General features: G+C 41.2%; 1 protein-coding gene across 2 annotated transcripts in view; it reads right to left on the reverse strand.

Annotated features, from left to right (window-relative positions):
• The window catches only part of CHCHD6 (coiled-coil-helix-coiled-coil-helix domain containing 6), a 109,962-nt gene that overhangs the window by 84,979 nt on the left and 3,824 nt on the right, over window positions 1-21,159 (reverse strand). The window lies entirely within an intron of this gene.

Here is a 21,159-nt window from a genome sequence, read left to right on the forward strand (position 1 = left end):
AAGTTCAGATCCTATTACCAGAAACTATGTGAGAAGAAAGGGAGAGTGAGGGGTGTTATACACAGTTTGAGTCAGGAGGTAAATACTTGTCTGACCAAGGGCATGGGATGGAAGAAACACAGGTGGAGGATCATCACCCACAGACAGTTTCCACTGCTTGGGGTTGTTTTCTGATGATTCTGTGGTGAGACTTCACCAAAGCTTTCACAGAGCTCCAACTGCAAGAAGCAGATTATGCCCCTGGCCGGCATTTAAAACCATAAACTCATCTATCAAGTATTCACTGAGATGGCCTATTTCTTTTTGCTGTGGATTTAATTGCAGTTTAATGAGGTTTTCAATGAAACATGTTGGCAGCTTATCATAAAACTAAGCTGCACATAGCTTGTACTCCTTTTATGCTGTCCATTCATTTGTGTGAAGAACTACCAGCCAACAAGCACGAGGCAAATTAGGCTTCAACTCTGTTGCATAGGTGTGGTTTCCTAAGAGGCAGAGGAAAAGGTGCATTAACAAATCAGGAAGCAAAGGAAAAGCTTGTATTACTACTACTACTTGTACAATATTGTAGACAATCTTTTGGCACTGTGGTTTTGGGGAGTTCACATTTATCTCCAGATCAAAAACATTAAATGTCCACAGATGTCAATGGCTTCTTCCACAAGAACAAAATCATAGCAGGAAAAATACACATTCAGGTTCAGACAAAATAAATTAGCCAGATCAAATTCACAATCTCTCATAACCTCTCAACATTTCTGAAAATAAATGCCACACTTAGCGAAACAACCTTTAGAATAAACACATTTAAATGCTCATTTATTTCACAACATTATCCTTCCTGTCTCTCATGTATTACATACATATAAAAATCAAAAGAAAAATCCACTCAAAGCAACCAACACTTCAATGCTCCCTTTTCCATTTAATGTTGGTTATACACCCTCAGAGATCTTAAAACACTTTAAAAAAGGATCAAGCTCTCCTTCTCATTAGTACCACCATCACGTTGTTCTGATCTGTGGTCATATAACCTTTTGCACCTTTTCACTCTATTGAATCAATCTCCCCTGGCAACTCCTGGTGTGGCACTCCACTCCCCCTGCCTCCAGCTCTTCTTCCCTCACTAATTCTGCGTTCAGAACTGTGAAGCACAAAATTAGACATTTCAAATTAAGCAAGGAGAGAGAATGAGAAAACCTTATTAAATCAACATTAGCATCAGAGTGTCTTTAAAAGAGAAACTCAATTGCAAAATATTACTTGTCTCTGTAAAGCTCTTTACATTGACAGAAATGAGACAGGCACCAGTGAAATCATGTTCCTCCATCCACCCCCACCTTCCTCCTCTGGCTGGTCACAGTGCCCAGGCAGTAAGCACAGGACGCTTTTCAGACCACAGGCCCCGAGGAAGCAAAGCCTGCCTTGAACTCAAAAGCACTGGAATTGCCAGGTAAAAAGGGCAAGGACTACTCACACAATGCTGGGGAAGAATCACACCCCTGCCCTGCCCCACATAGGATCCTAACACACAAAAGCAGACTCCCTTCTCCTCCCAAGCTTTCCACAACACTGGCTGTTCTCTCAACTCACATTATTACAAGGTGCAGTCAATTCTTTCTTATAACAAGGCAAAGAGCCATTGGAAATTTTACTTTCCATTCTCAGTCCCCAAAAATCAGAATTACTGAAATGATGGTGATGATCAGCGTATTCTGTTCTAAAACACCTTAACTTTCAGAGTGCAAACCTCCAGTAGATGGCCTGATATCCTTAAACTCCTTTTCCAGATAAATCACTGGAGTGCCATACCATTCCCCCTTGCTGGATAATCAGATGTGTTGTCAAACACCGCAACCACCTCTGAGCCTGCACAGTCTTTAAACATGAGTGTCCCTTGGGGGTTTCTTGAATAAGAGTTGATATTTGCACCTTGTGTCAACAGAAGGAGTGTGCACACCTCACACCATTGAGCAGCAGGGTCCAGACTTGTCTGTCAGGTGCCTAAACAGGGAGAGTCTTGGCAGTGTCCTGTAGGGATGGTTTGCAATGTGTGCTGCTATGGAGTCCTACAGAAACAAATCCTACTAAAACAATCTAAGCACAAAAAATATATTTCAAAACTACTTCAATTAAATAAAATTAATGTTTAGAGTACCTATCTAGCTAGAGAATATTATCCTAAGGGCAAGTGACATGAAGCTAAAGTTCAATTCCTGATGACAGAACTAAGCTTTCAGAGTACTTTTGGGCAAAACAGACACTACCCACACAGAAATGGAGGGTGAAGCTTTGGCTCACTCTAGTCCTACCAAGCAACAAAAACTTATGAAACTACTGAAACCTTTGCATTTTGCAGGCAGGTTTCCAAGTGCAGACTCTTCATACCAATAAATGGCATTTTGGAAAGGCAGAGGTGCTGACAGTTCCAATACCTCTTCAAACCTGTCACAAAAGTGACCTCTCCCTGTGTGACAACCAGGCTTAAATACTAATAAGTGGACAAAGTAGTTCCTACACCAAAGTTAAGACAAAGTGCACTGGGGAAACAAGAAAATAAAAATAACACCCACAGTAGCAACATAAAGCTACCGTGGCTGTTAAAGTGCTGTCTATTCAGCATCCTTGTTTCATAAAATTAAATGCTTCATTTTCACCTCAAAGGGCAACAGTAGCAATACAAGACTGCTTGGAGCCTTCCAAAATGAAAGGGTCAGATGAAAACAAGCAATTTACCATTCAATTATAAAAGCCTAAAAATGGAAAATACAGAAGAGCCAGTACCAGTTACTGAACCTGCTGTCCCAGGGCTGCTCTCCATGCCTACCCAGGCTGCTAAAATGTCTTTACCAAAATATACTTAAGTGCCTACTAAATGCCTTTCTTCCAGGAAAGGATTCACTAAGCAAAACCTGAAAACATTTTTTTCCTGTTCTCTGCTGCATTTAATTGTCCTCTAGCCCTTCCCTGGCAGTCTGACACAGTGACACAATGGCCTCCCATTCCCTTCAAGTGGCATCATCCCTCACCTTTGTAGGGGTTATCACGCAGCACCTTTAATTCAGTGGGGCAGGAACTCCAGTAATCAACTAAAGTCATTAGTTTGCATTCACGTGCCCAACACTTTCAGTTCTTTAATGCCTCCACTCTGAAAAATCTTCAGGAAACAATCAGCTTGTATAAATGACACAAAAAGTAGAACTAAAAGAACAAACAGGGGAGACAATTTTTGTGCAACTTCCACAATATAATTTTGTTTCTTACAAATCATAAATCTGCTTGATAACCCAGCATATACCAACCCCATAAGCAAACAATGAAATATATAGATACTTAAAGTCACCTATAACTGAAAACTGGGAAAAGCTTTACAAGAAAGACAAAGTTTTTAAAATACAAAAAAGGATAAAGAATTAAACTACCAAAAGGTTCTGAGGGGTTTTATTTTGTTTGCTAAAAATGCACCACACTATTCACCTTCAAAGATCTCAGTGAATATCAACACATCATGACAACACTTTTTGAGATAACTACTATTCCAAGAAAACTGAAGCACAACAAGATGCAATAATTTGTCCTGATTCATGCCGAAAATACTAGACAGGATCAGGACTGATAAGAGAGATCCAAACCACAGAAGAAACCAAGATTTTCATCATCCATGTATTTGAGCAGATTACTGAAAGGAAAACAGTCACAGTGTACTGATGCTTGCCTGTTAATATCCTTCCAAGAGGGCACAATCAGAAAATTATCTCAGATCTAAGTATAATGGAATGAATGGTTGCACACATTTGAGAAGAGCCAGAGCAGCAAAAAAAAAATCCCTATTTCATTCTGAAGTCTCTAAGGGACTCAGGAAGCAGCAGTGAATGGTGGAAAGCCATCCACCAAATCCAGGTAACTTATATTGCTTGCAGGGATTAACTCACCCCAGGTGTCAGCCCACAACCTACTACTGTCAGAGTGGAAAATCCACTGTAAGCACTGAGAAGATTCTGAAGAAGGGAACAGAAACACTGGAAAAGAAGCAGCAAGACAGACACAAAACAGAGAGTCATAGCAGCCCTTCCTTTCAGTAGTAACTACTGGCTGCATCACCTATCCCACTTCTGAGACATCACTAAAATGGACCCGTCTCATCAGCACTCACTTTCAAGCAGTAAATCCGGAATTAATATTCACGGGCTCTGTGACTGACATAATTGCAATTTAAAAAGGGCAATTAATCATCAGCCACACTGGTGGCTGACTTGCCAGGCTGAGATCCTTCCTCTCCACACCTGCCAACAAACTCACAGGAGGCAAAAGCATCACATTCTCCCTCTCACCCCCAGCCCCAGCCTTTACAGGACAAGCTAAGGGGTTTGGTATTGTTATTTCTCCCACACATGACCCATCAGGTTGATTCATCCACCCTTTCCCGCAGCAACTCCCCTGTGATGCCCAGTCTTTTCATATGGATAAGGAATGCTCTCTCCATGTTGTGTCTCATTTGTGACAGCCCAGAGAACTGAGGCAATGGAGCTCCATCACCTCTGTCATGAGGCTCTCTCAGCTTCCGTTTTCATCTTTGCATGACCTTGTTTGTTGTTTTCTTTTTTTTAAGAGTAACATCTCAACCCATTCTTACTTGGAAAGTGAATTACAAGGGTGAGAGTACAGCTCCAAAGAATCAGCTAACAGGCAAATGATGGAAACATCAAACCTGGCAAGTGGGATTTGTAAGATGAGTCAAAAAACCATTAAGTCCGTGCTTACATCTGTGCTCCTATGGGAAAACCTTCAGGCATGTTGCAAACAAAACCAAAAACCCAAGCAACTGCTCAGGGTATCAGTTCTGCCACTTTAAATTCTTTCTATGTGAGCTCCCATTGCCAGATGTGGCAACAATTCACCAATGGTGTTCAGGTTCCCAGAAAGAAAGGTCCAAAACTAAATTAGTGTAGGGTGAATATCTAACCTCTTGTAAGAAGTACAGTTCTGAGAGGAAGAAAGCCATCAAAGAGAGCACCACACTATGCCAGTCTACTTATCTGGGAAGTACGTAAACCACTAGGGTGATAAATAGCAGAGAAAACAAGTATGAGATTGATGGGAAGACTCAGAGCTTAGCAAGCTATAAGGTCTTCAAGTGACATACTTAAGACTATGTCCTTGGGCCAAAGAAAATGTACAATGTACTTCCAGGCCAAAGGAATCTTGCTCTAACAGGTGCCACTGCAGCCAGCCAAGTGCAGTAGGGACTGAGAATACATGTTGTAACAAGCTGCATAGTCCTCCCTTCCTCAGTCCTACCAGTCAGCAGGCAAAAATTGCCTTCATCATAACAAGATAGGAGAAGAATTCAATGCTTTTGTATATGAAAAAGTGTCATTTCAATCCTAGGAATTCAGTCAGGATAGAAGCTGGAGCACAATTACGTTTTGCATGTTTTGGTCAGAGTTCCAAACAAAAGTAGTTGACAGAACATTTCTGCCCACAGGTAACGCCAATAAACATAAGATAATACACAGATTTTGCTTCCTCATACTGTCCTAATTTCTATGAGGTCCCTCTCAAGATTTGCTCTCTTTCTGACACATGCTCCAGATGTTCTTCGTCCACAAACTTCAGTGCATCATTGCAAGTTAAATGAGGTGTCTATAACTCACTTCTCTCAGCTTTGTAAAACTAGAGAAGTACAAAGTCTCCTCCAGCTTTTTCTGGCTTCATTTTGCATGGGTTTAGAAATCTTTTATAAAACATTCTATTCACAAACAGACCCTTACCGTCCAATGACACAAGTATCATGTTGCCCACATGCCCTCTGTTCAGGTAGGGCTGACCTTGTCCTCTCCTTTAACAAAATCACTCCTTCAAAAACAAGTGTGTGGTGTTAAAAATAGCAGGAGTAAATATAACGGATTCAGGGTATTTCCTCATAATGACTGGCTGGATCAGTAATTCTTACTGGACTCTCCTGCACTCAGAGAGGGTGTTTACCAAAAAGTCAGTAATAAAGTGGGGAGAGGGAGGAGAAAAAAAAACCATAAACACAAAGAATCTTCCTCATACACAAAGAGGGCTCCTGGGTTGCTGCCCACAATCACTGATGCTTCATTTCTTGCATTTCTTCAAAAGAAAAAGAAATATTTGTGCTTCCAAATTTTCCTGACACCTGTAAGCTTAATGCTTCCGATCAGCTCTAGCTCACATCTTTATCTTCAAGTCCATATTATGAAGTTTTGACAACCTTTTTCCTTCTCAATGTCTCTCACTCCACATGGATAAAAGGCAGTAATAGAAGACAGAGACCGAAATCCTTGCCTCTTCTATTGCCTACATTTAGCAATCAGCAACTGTGTGAGTATTGTGAGACCCAAAGCACTGCCGTGTATTACACACTTATCTCTGCAAAACCACCCTGCACAAGTGACAACTTCCAGGCAGGGGGGAGGGGGAATTGTGCAGCTTTGCGATAATTAAAGCATAGACGAGTGTCACTGCTGTAGATAATTATGCATTAGTAGTGAAATTACTTAATGGAATGAAATAAACTAAGCCAAATGCTTTGTTTTAAAGGGAATTTAGGGTCTGCAAAAGGTGTCCAACTGACATCCCAGGAGAACGAGAACGACAGTCCTCATCATCCACTAAAACCACACAGCCCCACAGCAGTCTGGCAGGCTGTCACCTCTACCCAGGAAACAGGGAGCAGAAGAGGAACTAACCAAAACTCCAGCCCCACTAGTCAGTCAGGCTCTGATCCATCTGATGAGCACACACACAGGGGCCAGGCAGTCACTACGTAAAGAGGAACAACTAACTGAGAAGAATTTCCCAAATAAAGATACCGGCTCTGATGAAATGGGTCAGTGCAACCCACGGGTCTTCCACTGCCCACCCCCATCAGAAAAAAACCAAACCCTATGTCAGCACAGACAACATTCCAATCAACAACAGAAAAAACAGGGTAGGTAAGTACATGGTGCACAATGAAACCACCTCCTACCACCAAGCCCATGAGGTGTTCCCTCATCCTCTCCTCTTGTCCCACCAACCAATTGCTCACCTACACACACTCCCACCATGGCTCACATCTACAAGGCTTCAACAGCATCTTCCTGCTTGTTAAAACAAGGACTCTGAAGGTCAGTCAGAATTTATAAGGCAGCCATTTCATCTTTTGTGCTTCTCTGGCTACATTCCTTCCTAAAAGATGCTGAACATTGGAGATTCTGCTGGGTCTGAAAGCCCTGCCAACACTAGGGCCAATTAGGAGTTTCAGGATGATGCATATTAAGGTTATTATGGGAGGCAGTTATGCAGCCAGAATAAATCTTAACTGAACCTTTAAGTGGTTTTTATAACTCTTGTTTCTCCCTCTTGAAAACAGATGAAAAGATACAAATCTTCTGCCTAAAAATCTGCAGGAATTCCAGTCAACCACCAACTTCTCTCTCAAGAGAAGATTCTGCCCTCAAAGCAGTGATTCATTTCGTCCAAGGCCAGCTACACCATCTTTATGTTTTAAACTCCAGATTAATCAAATTAGCCAGAAACTTACAATATCAGTGAAGACTGACCTGAAATACTGTCTTTACAAAAGCACTGCAGATACCTTTCCAACATCTGCTGAGAGAAACTCCATTTGTTTTTCAGTACAGGCCTTCTTAGACAGTCTACAGTCTGATTGCAGACAGTCAAAGAGATATTACAGTCAGTTTTTACAGAGCAGGTTTCGTAGGCAGTCTGATTGGAAGGCTGGGGTGTAGGTCAGATCAGTGAGTCCTAAAGAGGATCTGAGGAATGGGGGCAGTGAACCCTGTTTTGACAGCAAGCATGAGATGTCACTTAGGACAGCATCTGCTTTTCTCCTCCCACTGTTTCCAAAACCAAACTTGCTCTCAGCAGCAGCTACCTAACCCTCCCAGAAGCACTACCAGAAACCATCTAGAGCTGCAGACCAAATGGAAATCTGAGGTGGCTGAGAACATAGCACATTTGTGTAGAAACCTGCACCATCTTCACAACTACCTTGTTCTCTCCCCTGCAGCCTGAACATGCAGCAACATCACAAGTTGCAAAAGCCACATATTAAGCATGAAAATGCCCATGGAAGCAGGGCCAGAAATGAGAGAAGCTGATCCACCACACACCTCCAGTTTGTAAATTATGTCAGTACATAGTGGCCTCACAACTTCAAAGAATGACAGGACAAGGGACAATGGTTTTAAACTGAAAGAGAGAAAGTTTAGATTATATTAGGAAGGAATTCATTACTCAGAGGGTGGTGATTCACTGGCAGAGGTTGCCCAGGGAAGCTATGAATGGCCCATCCCTGGATGTGTTCAAGGCCAGGATGATTGGGGCCCTGAACAACTCGATCCAATGAATGGCATCTGTGCCCATGGCAGAGGGGTGGGAACTCTATAATCTTTAAGGTCCCTTCCAACCTAAACCATTCAGTGATTCTACAATTTCTACAGAAACCAATGAACTCCAAAAACTTAGGGTAAACTCATCCTGAAAAATATTATGGTAACTCCTGGAAAACCTAGAGCCAGAATAAAAACAAATAAACAAAAACTTCGAGATATTTCATTGGTATGCAAGCCATTTGAGAGCTCAGCAGTTCCCGGTCCACCCCTGGAAAGGAACCTTCACGGGTGTCCCTTCAGTGCCACCTTCAGGAAACACTGGCTGCTGCTTTCCAAGTGCTCTCGACATTGCAGGAAACAAGTATGAACTCAGCAAAGGCATCATCACTGGCATGCAACCAAGATGCACAGAAAAAACCTTCAGTTCCAAAAGGAGAGTATGACAACAAGAAACACATCCCAAAGAACTCTAAAGCAAAGCACAAAGTCTGCAAGATCAATACATAGAGCAGCTGCCGGGATGAGCAGTGTTTTTGACCCCAAATAAGAAACATAATTAATTTCCCAGATTCTGCATGAGGCAGGTGATAGATTTTTCCCAGATCCTAAATTCAAAGGGATGTTAATGGGGATATGCTGTTTATGGATTGCTTATCAGACTCCATTCACACCATCACATTTTAAAGGCTCACCTGAAATACCAGTAAGCTGCGCTCTCAAAAACGATATAAAATAAAAAACTATCAGAACTGCTTTGCTAATGAAAGCAGAAAGTTTCATATGAATTATGAGTCAGTAATGAAGTGAAAAACATGTTGCACAGGTCAAAAAAGGGATTCTAATATCATTTATTTATTTACACACACGCCCGCACAAGATGTACCTTAAGCCTCTGGACAGTATATTGACTTACCAGGATATGACATGAATTATCAAGGAGGAAACTTAGCTCCACATCAGTCTGCATCATAGCTCTTAAAATAGGCAGATGACTCGCTGAACTACACAGTGAAGACTAACCAAGCTCAACAGCAACACCTGCTGGGCAATGAGCAGCCACAGGAAATTAGTCTGATTATATGGAAGTTTATCACTCCTTCTTATAAAGATGTGATTTTTTTACTGCAGTTTCAGGATGCCCAGTAAGATATATTTCTTGTGCAGAAAGCAGATTCAACTTCTAAACAGGTGTGCAAACAACAAGGCAAAATTTTGCCTGTGCTTGCACATGCATGTTGTCAGAAAAATTGATCATCTACCATTACCTACTCACCAAGATACTTCACAGCAAACCACTGAAATTAAGGGTGATCAAAATTCCTCCAAGGCTGAAAGAAATGTCTTCTGTCTTGTTGATTCAATACCATCTGAAGAACACCCATGGTACTCCTTGAGCTCCTTCCTTTCCTAAGGGAGCAGCCTGCATTTGCAAGGCCTGAGGCACCAAAGTATTTATCAACCACATTAGTCTCATCTACACAGAGGAGAATGGCAGCTAAGACCATTAGAGCTCCTCTCCCTCCAGGTGCCTTACCACATTCCCTATTAACCCTGGAAAATAACCTGTTATGGCAGGATGACACTGCTGGAGCAGGAGCACAGCTAATGGTCCCCACTTAATTTGGGAACAAACATACTCCATCTAGATCAACTACAATGAAAACTCTTTATTTTTACTCCTGATGCATGAATTTGATGAACAGCTTCTAAACTAAGGAAAAGAAAATGCAAGTGTTTGGCAACAGTTTCAAGATCACATTTAGATGTTCATCACTATTGGAACCAGGATGGAGTGACCCGAGGGGTCTGAACAGGCACCAGATGGGAAAGAGCATTGATGTATCCCACTCGTGTTACCAGCAAAGCAACAGTGTCAAACGTGACAAGAGAATCACCTCTTTTTGCAGATTGCTGTTTAACAGGAAATCACAGGCAAGCAGGGTTTTTTAACAGAACTCTATGATAACCTTCAGGAGCACAAAGTTTAGAAAAATTACACTGCAAAGTGCTGAGTCTTGAACAGGAAACAGCACAGCAGCTGGGGGGACAACTTTTTAAATGACAGAAAACTATAGGCTGGACTGACATTCATTATCTTTAAAATTGTAGTTGGCTCTGCAGTTTAAAGCACTCAGGCTTTTTCAAGTTTTGTACTTGAAACAAAATTATTTTACTCTGAAAAATCAGGGGAAAGGGTTTAACAGACACACAAGTGTATTTTCAGCTGACATAAGCTATTGTTGGTATTGTTGTTTGGGGGGAGGTCTTTTGGGTTTTTACTCTTTCAAAGTGCTGATTTGTTTTGTGGAGTGCTTTGCTGGTTTTGAGGGTTTGGTCTTTGGGTTTTTTTGTTAACATACCTTTATTCCCAATCCCTCCTTTTCTACATTTTAGCTGCTAAACTAGGAGAGCATATCATATGAAAATATAAAAACGACTGCTCAGGCCCTCAGCTGGGAAGAGAATAGCTTTTGTAAGGAACCTTTTGTGTATTGAAAGTTTGGAAGCAGGGGGGGAGTGAAGAGTTTCAGCCTGACAGTGCCAATTACAGCCACAGCAAGATGAACCAAAGAAAAAATCCATTCTGCTCAGAGGATGGAGAGAAGGGAAGAGACATGAACCTATGTATTTGGAAAAAGAAAGGGGCTTGGAATCATCTGCCTGACAGTGAACCACTTTTTCCATGGTAAAAGCATTAGGCCAAAGATGCAGTGAATGCAGCTCTCAGTCCTAATTGGGAGAGCACTGGTTATTTAACAAATGTATCCTTAGTCTAATGTTCTACTCAAGAACGTATTAAACCATGGAGCTTTTTTCTTTTGGACAGTAATTATACATAGCCCTGCTCTATCTGTCTGTTTGATCAATTTTTACTCTTGACTCCTACTGCATCATCCTTCAAGTTTGCCCATTATCACAAAGTCTTCGCGGCTAATAAGGCTCTAAGCTCCCAATGTAACGTGCAGACAGGAAAAAGAAATCCAGGGAACTCTAATTCCTTCCCTTTCTCATAAGCTTGCAGGTGTTCTATTTTCATTACTAAAAATCAAAGTCATCGGCTCATTTCCTTTCCCTTAGTACAGTCCCTTTTAAGAAGCTACTTTCCATCATGTTTTACTCAGCACTCATAAATAATATAGATAGTTGGAGACGGTCATAACAAACAAGCAGAGAAAGCACACAGATATAGCACAAAGGAAACAATAAAAATTCTGTTTTGCTACAAAAGCAGAAGGAATTCCTGGCAAATAGAAGCAGCTGCATCCAGGTCATTTTTTCAGTTGATGTAAGGCCACCACAGAGCCAAAAATAATACAGGGACAGACTATAGACAAAGCTAAACAAGGGTGCTGGCAGCTCAGTTCCCTCTGCAGCAACACCCTTCCTACCCCCTCCCCATGCAATATACAGCTATTTCTTCGCTAAAAATTTGCATTAGCAAGGAGGAATACTGGTCACAGAAAGACATCTAAAACTGCTGAAACTCCAAAATGTACAAGCAGCATGGAATTAGGTGGGTATTATGCTGACTATAATAAGAAACTGAGAGCATCCATCCAGCTCCCCAAGAGTTAACATAATGTGTTTCTCATCAAAACCTCTTCCAAGAGGTTAAGCACACAATAGACTATCTAAAGCACAGCTAGAAAGGCTGCTTGAAATTCCACACATGTGCCTCAGCAATGTATTTCTATTAATGTCCAGTGTGTGTCAGCGTGAAGATAAGGTACCAACATCATGTCCAACCAGCCAGCTAGAGAATGGGACGCCGTGTAAAACATTGTCTGATGCTTAGAATCCCAGGGAACAGCAGCGTTTGCAATCTCACCCGCTGCACACGTGCCTGATAACACCCCCAACGAGGAGAGGAGGCAGGAGCAAACCGTCCTGCAGCTTTGGGAAAGTGAAAAGACCAAGAGAGAAAGCAGGAAGCAAGAATTAAAATACACATCATCAGCAAATAGAAGCAGGTTTCAAGATGCCCAACGGTAGCAGAAGGTATAAACAAACTGGAAAAAGCCTCAGAGAAAAATAATGCTTGTAACAGCTCGCTTTAACTGCGCTTTAAGGTGAGAAATAAAGAAATAACATCAGTGCTTATTCTGATTACTCCCACCATAACAGTTTCATCTATTAGTACAATCCAACAGAGCTATTTGTACTGGGACTTGTGGATAACATTGTGTACGAGGAAACATGATCCTGACTAGGACACACCTGCTCTGTTGGGGCTGGTTCTTGGGGCATGAGAAGCCCATGTGTTACCATGAACAGCTGCTGAATGGGAATGGGAACCCACTGGGATACCCATGCAAGTTGTGTTGTGCACTGACAGGTGTCACCACACGAGGAACATTCCAGCCCATCAGGAAACTTCCTATTAGCTGAAGAGCTTGCTAGTATAATCTGTAGCATACCTATGTTTGAGAAAGGGAAGGGGTATGTGGACGAAGGGGTGGAATGCAGTGACTCTGTCTGGCAGAGCACTGTGGAGGAAGTGGTGATCCATGAACAGTTAAGACACAGCTTGGCCTTTGGGCCTGGCTGCTGTTGTAGCACTTTAACAGAGCAGCCTGCAGGCACCTGCCCCTCAGTATTGGCCCCTGAGGGACTTTGCCTTTATCTAAAAGAGAAGCAACATATTTTATGAATATCCTTTATGAAGAGAGTTGTAAGTGTATAATTGCTCAAATGACAAAAAAGAAGGACCCTATCCATCTGCACAGCATACCATGGGAGAATCCATCCAGGGTCTGTCCAGTGCTGCATGAAAGTAGGGCTCACAGTATCTGAAGGGATGTAAGATTCACTTGCTATCTATAGTCCTTTTTCTATTCTGTCTTATTAAAACAGCTATTTTATTAATCCACCTGACAGCCTTTCTTACTGAGTCCAAGAAGTGTCTAGCACTGTTTTCACTGCCCCGCAGTGCAGACCCCTCTGCCCATCTCAGGCAGTTTCCACCCTTAGGCCACCAGCAAGGTTCCCACCATGACACACATGTTAAAGTTCCAAGAAAAGCCAGCAGAAGCACTACAGCCAGTTTTCCTTGTATTTAGGGAATATGACAGAAATTATAACCAGTGGCAGATCACCCACCTCACATCAAGAGAATTTTCAGTGATCAAGGATCACTGAGTCAAGATTCAAATACTGTCATTTTTAGAAAGAATACAATGACTACTGTAAAGCTATCACTAAATTAAATATATGTATTATTCCAAATACTCAAAACATGGACAAGCAAATTCATAATCCAAAAATATAATTTAACCAAGCAGGCAGGAACTCTCTTCTTACAAAACTCTGAATTCTTTATACCTATGACAATCTCATACCACAAACCATATCCCATTTGTCTAGTACAGGGTCACAGGAAAGCAAAGCCTACTGAAATATCCTGATGCATTAACAAATCTCTGTTGCTTATACCCCAAGTACACAAATTAGTTGCAAATTAGAGCAGAATTCTACTAATCCTCAGCAGCATGGCAGTAAAATAAAAAGATGTAGTACTAGCTTTGCTGGACCATTCAAGGAAAAAATATCAACATATTATTTCCTATTTCTTTAATAATTGAATATTTAGCAGTTATAGATATAGGAAAAGGAAGGCTAACCTTATCTTTTACTTCTTGAACAACAGAATAGCTTTACAGTAACCCTAAGTCCAAACAAAGGAATCTTGAACAAGTTTCTGTGGGGTATATAAACTTGGCAGACAAAAAAAAAGTGTGAAATATGGGCACAGGAGAACTGAAGGCAAGACAGGGGAAGAAGGCAGCACCACAGACAACTTCAATTTGTTGTAGCTGTAGGATTTAAAAAGAGGCCAACCTTGTGATAAGGCCCCTTAGCCCAAGAGACCACAAAAATGAGAAGCTCAGACAATCATCAGCTGCTGAAATCTGCAAAAACTCTCCAAACACAAATTAACCTTCAGTCAAGAGATAAAAGACCAGCTGAAGAAATTGGAAGTTGTTAAAAAAGTGCTATAAATGTCTGAGAAATCATAGCAGCAGTAGCAGGAAAATATGCAGTACATACACAGCATCTCACCCATAGTCAGATAACACCTCCGCCTTCCCTCAAGAGAAGAGGAGGTTTTCTTTTGCGTTGGCTGTTTTCACTTTCTGCCTTTATTGTAGTGCACATTCTCCAAAATTGCTTTAGTTAAATTTAGACCTCACTGATGCTCTAGAGACCAGAAGTTATTAGCTTGCTGGAGGTAGAAGACATGTAGATCCTTACCATGCCAAGCTTAAATTTAATGCAAACTTTTACAAAGTCCACCATTTAATACTCCAAGATTATTTTCTACAGGGATCCCCTAAATGTTTAATGGTTTCATTTAAAAAAAAGTAATTCTTTCACTGCAGAAATATACCCACTTTTATAGTAGAAGGTAGCAGACAAAGGGGAACCCAATTGTAAGGGAAGAGAAGGATGTTCTGGCCCAAGACTACAGAGTAACAGACCACTAACTTTCAAGGCTCCACACAACACATTTTTTTCAGGGGAAAGTCTAGTAAAATATCCCAAGCTCACATGGCAAGAATGAGAGGAATACATGGAACAAAGACTGAAGCTATTTAAATCCCCTAGTCAATTGCTTGCAACATTTTGTAATAAATCATTAAGGGTCAAACCTAAAAATACATCTTTCCATTTGTAACAACATACTTAAAATGCAGCTTTATTCAATTAGTGAGGGCAGGTCTGGGTGTTCTGACACACAGCAGGTGAACGCCCTGCAAAGAGCCCAACTGCAGGGAACATCATCCAGAGGCGCTGCCCCCAAAATTGGTGGTACTCACACTGTAGGCAGGAATGAAGGTTCTAACAACTAAATGCATCACTCATTTTCTAAGAAAACAAAAATTAACCTAAAAAAAGAAACTTTTTCTTTATCAAACACATGTAGCTACTTGTTGCTAATCACTGTAACATCAATGAAAATTGAAGTGAGGAAAATATAGCTGAATGGGCTTTTACCTCATTTTTCTCTATTATTTAAAACATGCCTCAAACCCATCTGATTCAAATCAGTGTTTTCTGCCTCACCCACAAAAAACTTCAATCAAGAAATATTTAAAGAAATTAAAGGGCCAATAAGCGCTAAACCCTACAATTTGATTAGCAATGTCTCCTGCTAGAACTAATCTATTTCCTACACATAGGTTTGCAAATCCTGTGATTCTATAATTTCAGAAAGAGAAGGGCTCAGCCCAGCATGCTGCATTTTAGCTGCAGAGCCCACAGGACCAAATAAACTGCCCTGATGTGAGCAGTTTCCAAACTGTAATGCAAAGCTCACAGACAATACCTTTCATTACATCAACTCAAATGAACAGGGAGTTAAAAAATGACAGGTTTTGACAATAGAAGCCTGACCTCAAAACCAGCAGCATCACTTCAGTGGTGGCCCAACGTTGTCACCGTTTCCACAAACACCTGGCTACTGCAGGACCTCACCCAGCCACTCCAGCTTGTCACACTGATAGGAGATTACACAACAAAACCCCAGTTAATCTAGAGATGCTTACCTATGGCTAATCAACCAGGATGAAGCTGATCCCCAGCTTATCGCAAAGTAAATGAAAGCCTTAAACTAAATCATGTTCAGCACCGTTTCTAAAACCATCCTCAGTACCAGCTCAGCTGCATCTACAGCTGATACTGATCAAAAACAGGCAATTCACAGCAAAAAACCTTAAGATTGGCTTGAAGCTTTATGAGTTACCAGAAATATAAAGGAAACTTTTCACAAATGGGTCAACTGGATCATTCCTCTACTCCTACAGAGTGAAAAAGAAAACACTACACCTGATCACTCTCTGACTAATGCCAAAATTCTCCTTCATTGTATCAATCTTTGAATGGGCTGTTTATGTTTACACTGTTTATAGCAATTTTAGGCAATTTTACCTCCCCATTCTTTAAAACGAAGAAGAAAACATACCAGTTAATGTCAGCAGCCCAATATACACTAAACGAAGGTGGAAGTGTCCAAAATATGCCACAGGCAAAGCCCAGGAGTTTAGAATGCCACATTCACAAGGAGACATCAATATCAAAACCCACTGCCCTGACCAAAGGCATTCCCAGTCACGCCTTCTTCCTTCAGCCCTTCTCTCCTCAATCAAGGAGAGAAGACAAGAGGTTCTGAGAAGCAAAGAGATTATACCTGGACAAGAAATCATCTGAAAGAGTTCAACAGCCTATGACCAATTATAATCAGCTACTGGAGTAACCAGAAACAAATCCAAAACCCTGTATTTCCTTTCCTGCCTGGATTCTGAGATAGAACAGTGTAATGCTGGAACCACCAGAAAGCAAAGGTTGTCATCCAGGAAGGCAGTGAGCAGGGCATGATCAGAAACACTGGGAATAGCAAGCCATCCACCACAGACAGCTAAAGAAACTTTCCCAGCAATTTAGGGCTGTGCCCAGTCTGTTCTCACACGGCAACCAGTGCCCGTCAGTCTGGCCGGACACAGCTGGTCATGGTGCAAAGTTTGTCCTACTGTCACCCCATTGCTGAATTCATTCTTTCAAAGTGAGAAGGAAGATGACGACTTTTGGTCAATAACTGGCAAAGCCATTATCCTAGGGGTATTAAATGGGGAGATAAGAACTTCAGGCCTTCGCACAAATCATATTAGTTCAATTCTCAAATCCGGGTAATGCTTCTATTCAAAGTATTAATTTCATTTATTCTATTTGCTCTCCCTCTGTCCTGATAACACAAGTGCACATGGCCCCTAAATGAGATCCTCCTATTTTATAAGTTATAATCCTCCCTTTCTGGAGTAGTAATGAGATGTCTTCACTTAATCACGTTTATTTCCCCCCCAGCTTCTGCTTTTATCCATTCCCATTCCACACTGATTTGTCTCAAAGGTTTCAGTGAAAACCATCAGGCAGGGAGTCACTGGCTCCAAGAGGCTCCTGATGAACATGCTGTACAGCCTTCAGAGATTACAAAAGCAGAAAGAAGGAAAAAGAGCAACTTTGCTTGCAAAGTTTCCTTTGTTGTTAAGCAGAAAACAAAAAAGAAACTCAAAAGAACTGAGAAGTTAAGAGAAGATGTTTTGATTAATTGGAATGGAAAAAGGAAAGACTTCTGGTACAGGGGAGTGGGGAAAACTATTCACAACATAGTGAAGTAATTAAATAACTTGACTCTGACAACTTTGCAAGTGTCTCATGCTAGAAATAGAAAAGGATTTAAAGATAGCTGTATTAATTCTTAGTTATTTCACATGAGACTTAAGGCATGCCACCAGCATTAGTTAAAAACCCCAGGCCTTGCTCTAAAGTACTGTACATATAATCCTTGTTGTGCTCTAACTACCCACAGCACTAAATTATTCAGAGGGTCCAGTCAGCACCGTGATCCTGCAGTGCTGTACAAACGAACAAAACATTTTATCTCTAATACAAATTGGGGAGAGTTCTGCAGTAGCAGCTTAGCAGACTATTTCCACCTGAGCCAGCCCCCAGGGTTAATCAAAAAGCCTTACTGACTCACAGAGGAAAGTGAATGCCGCACTTTTACTTAAACTGTTTTCCTTTTCAAAACTAAAGCTTTAAGGAGTTTTACTCAAAACCTAAGGTGTCTAGAAGCTAAGTGCCTCACTCAAAGTCATTAAAAGAAACAAAGATCAAGAAAAAAATGTAGAATAGGACCCGGGTACTTCACTCTAAATCCCTCTTCAAACCAGTGCACCACTTCAAAGAGAAAAAAGACCAAAACAAAACACACAAACTACAACAAAACAACAATAAGGGTTAATCTGCACCTTGCCCCATAAACAATAAAGTAACCTGCCCCAGAAGCTGTCAGCAAGTTCCCTATAATAGGTCAATTCCAGTCCACGCTCTCTTCAGGAATGTACACTGTATAAGACTGAAGTGCTTTATAGCAATATTGGCAATAATAAAAGTCAGTGAGTAAAAATCACAAAGAACAGATTAAATGACAAGCAACATTTAGCACAATCAAAATTAAATCACTTCAAAACACAGCTATCATACTTGGATTTATGGTCTACAAGTGGTAAGGTTAAAGGAAAATGTTCTGGCACTGCTGGAGACAACAGTACAAGGCACTGCTACTAATCACCAAACTCCTGCTATATTAAAGGCACAGGGCAGCTCAAGACCTTACTGCAAACATTTAAAAAATATAATAAAACAAAACTTTCTAATTAGACATGGCATAATTTTCAATTTTTACTAAATTAAGTGCTGCTAGAAGCAAATTATTCTTTATTTCTTTCATGGGAGTTGCCTCATTTTTCTGTCTTTCACAGTAGGTCACAACAACAATAAAAACAACCCTGGAAGTTTTTCCCTTATGACTGTAAGCAGATAATATCCAGTGCCATCTGCATCTGGACTACCACGAGGTACCTTGAGTTCCACTACTACCTGCAAGAGAAGACTGACACAGAAGAGATGACAAGCAGCTCATGTCCAGTATTTGCCCCATATGCTGGGGCTAAAACAGAAGAGCAAGAAACACTCAAAACCTATTCCTAATAAAGGAAGATAACAATACTGGAAGACAAAGGACAGATATGATTTGAGTAGGACTGAGTCAATACAATAAGGTAACCATGCCCAAAGGAAAGAGATAAAGTAAGTCTGATAGGTATCCAAATAATTTAAAAGCCTGGGCAAAACAGTTCCTGCTTAGAAACACATTTAAAATCTTTGAGCTCATCTTTACAAGGACAGACCAGATTACTCTTTTTTTAAGGATCTACAATTTTTGATCGACCAAGAGATAGTTAGAAAGCAATGAAATTTAACTGTTTCTCACTCTTGCACCATGTTCTGGGCTAAGACACTATGGTCACTATTTATCACAAGGGGAGCCTGATCAGAAGTTTGCAGAGCATGAAGTATGCAGTATCTGGGTATGCAACATAGCAGGATTAAAGGCTAATTCAGATAACAGAACAGCTTGTGTATGTAAGCAGTCAATCCCAACTCAGTTTAGAGACGTCATCTTTACACTTCACAAATATTGCTTGACTCTCTTAGTCACAATTCTCCAGGATTATTCCACACCCCACTGCAGAAGGGCAGGGCTCTACTTGGAGCCTGGCCACACCTTTAGATTGGACAATAAACCCACTAGCTTCTTGCCCTCACTCTTACAGAATCCAGTTAATTGCATTCATAAAGAGAATACTCTTTCTAGTGGAAAGAGTTAACCCTGCATCTGCTGACCCAGATGTCCTATGCAGAAGAACTGCAGTCACCTGCTTTAGACATCTGTATTCCAAAGCTTAGCAATGATGCAACATCCCATGGCCAGGATACAGCCTGGATACAAGGACAGGATACAAGAGGAAATTCCCTGTGACACAGTTATTCACAACCTTATGTTCATAGAGCAATACAGCTACACACCTGCTCTGTTCTCACACTCTCCATAACCAGCTGCCAGGGATCACTAGCTAGGAACCACAGCTAGAAAGATCTTTTCTTTGAACTACTGTGATCATTTTTATACAGATTTGATTTATTCAGTCCCCAAATCAACCTTATAGCCTCAAAATGCTTCACAGCCAAGCCACGTGCCTGGGTCAGCCATGCCCACTAGCATTCAACATAGAGATAAAACACACTTATTTCAGTCAAGCACAGATTGATTAAGCTACAGATCAACAGCATGGAAGAACCACAATAAAGACCATCACTACTCCACTCTGTCCTCTCCCTAAACTATCCTTCCAGTATGTACTTGGCAAGAAGAATTACTCTCAGTCTGGTTCTCAATAAAGTTTCAACATCACAGTCTAAATGAACAGGCAGTTTGATCTCACTGTGGCAAAAGAAGTCCCACCTCACTGTCACACCCTGACAGCTCATAGCACTGCAGGGCAGGGAAAAAGGGACAGTTCCAGTAACACTCTGCACAGGCAGTACACCACTGCATAGTAACCCTGGCTCTTAAAAGAAAACAATATAAAATAGTACCATGTAAATATTAAGCACCAATGACAATCTCAGTGTACTGTGGGGACTGATAGAAGCCTTCTGCTCTACTCAGCCTCATCTCACTGTACTTCTGCCTCTAACACTGGTATGGAAACAACCCAATGGGTCAACTCAGCAGCACCAAGGTGCCTGACTAATAATAAAGGCTGCAGCAAGAAGTCCCCAGAAGTAAGTCTGCCTGCTGGGCAAGAATAAATTGGTTTGGGAGTAAGTGGTGTGCCCAAAATGGGCTTGTGTTTCCTGGTCCCTAAAAATCAATCTTCGATCTTCTACAAAACGTTACAACACTTGACAGTTTTATAACAGTTCTTCTGTTACCAGCCACATGAAAGACTCAAACAAGACATTATTCCTTTTTATTAATTTGTGTATATGCTCAATTATAGACTGGAAAAATCAGAGCAAAGTCTCAGTATACATGAGGTCAGCAGAATGTGATCCTGTATATATTGAAACATTCATTTCATACACTTGAGTGTACATTCTCACCAGCTACACAAGGAGGTCACATACATACACCACATTCCCTGCCACAGGTAAAGCCATCCCCAGCATAGCCATTGCTCGGGCCTTCCAATGCAAGCCCAGCCTTAGCAGCACTGCATGACATGCTCTAAGTGGAGCTTGCAGCTACATTGTGAGCCACGCATTAAGTGATGAGCAGCAGCGAGGAGCTTTTCAGCCTAAATCAAAGTTTCCAAGCTCATCACACAAGTGTCATTAAACTAATCCCCCCAAGCAGAGGTATTTTAGCCTGTCCCACATGGAAGCACAGCAG

Source organism: Pithys albifrons, chromosome 3 (assembly GCF_047495875.1).
Source record: "Pithys albifrons albifrons isolate INPA30051 chromosome 3, PitAlb_v1, whole genome shotgun sequence".
NCBI lineage: Eukaryota > Metazoa > Chordata > Aves > Passeriformes > Thamnophilidae > Pithys > Pithys albifrons.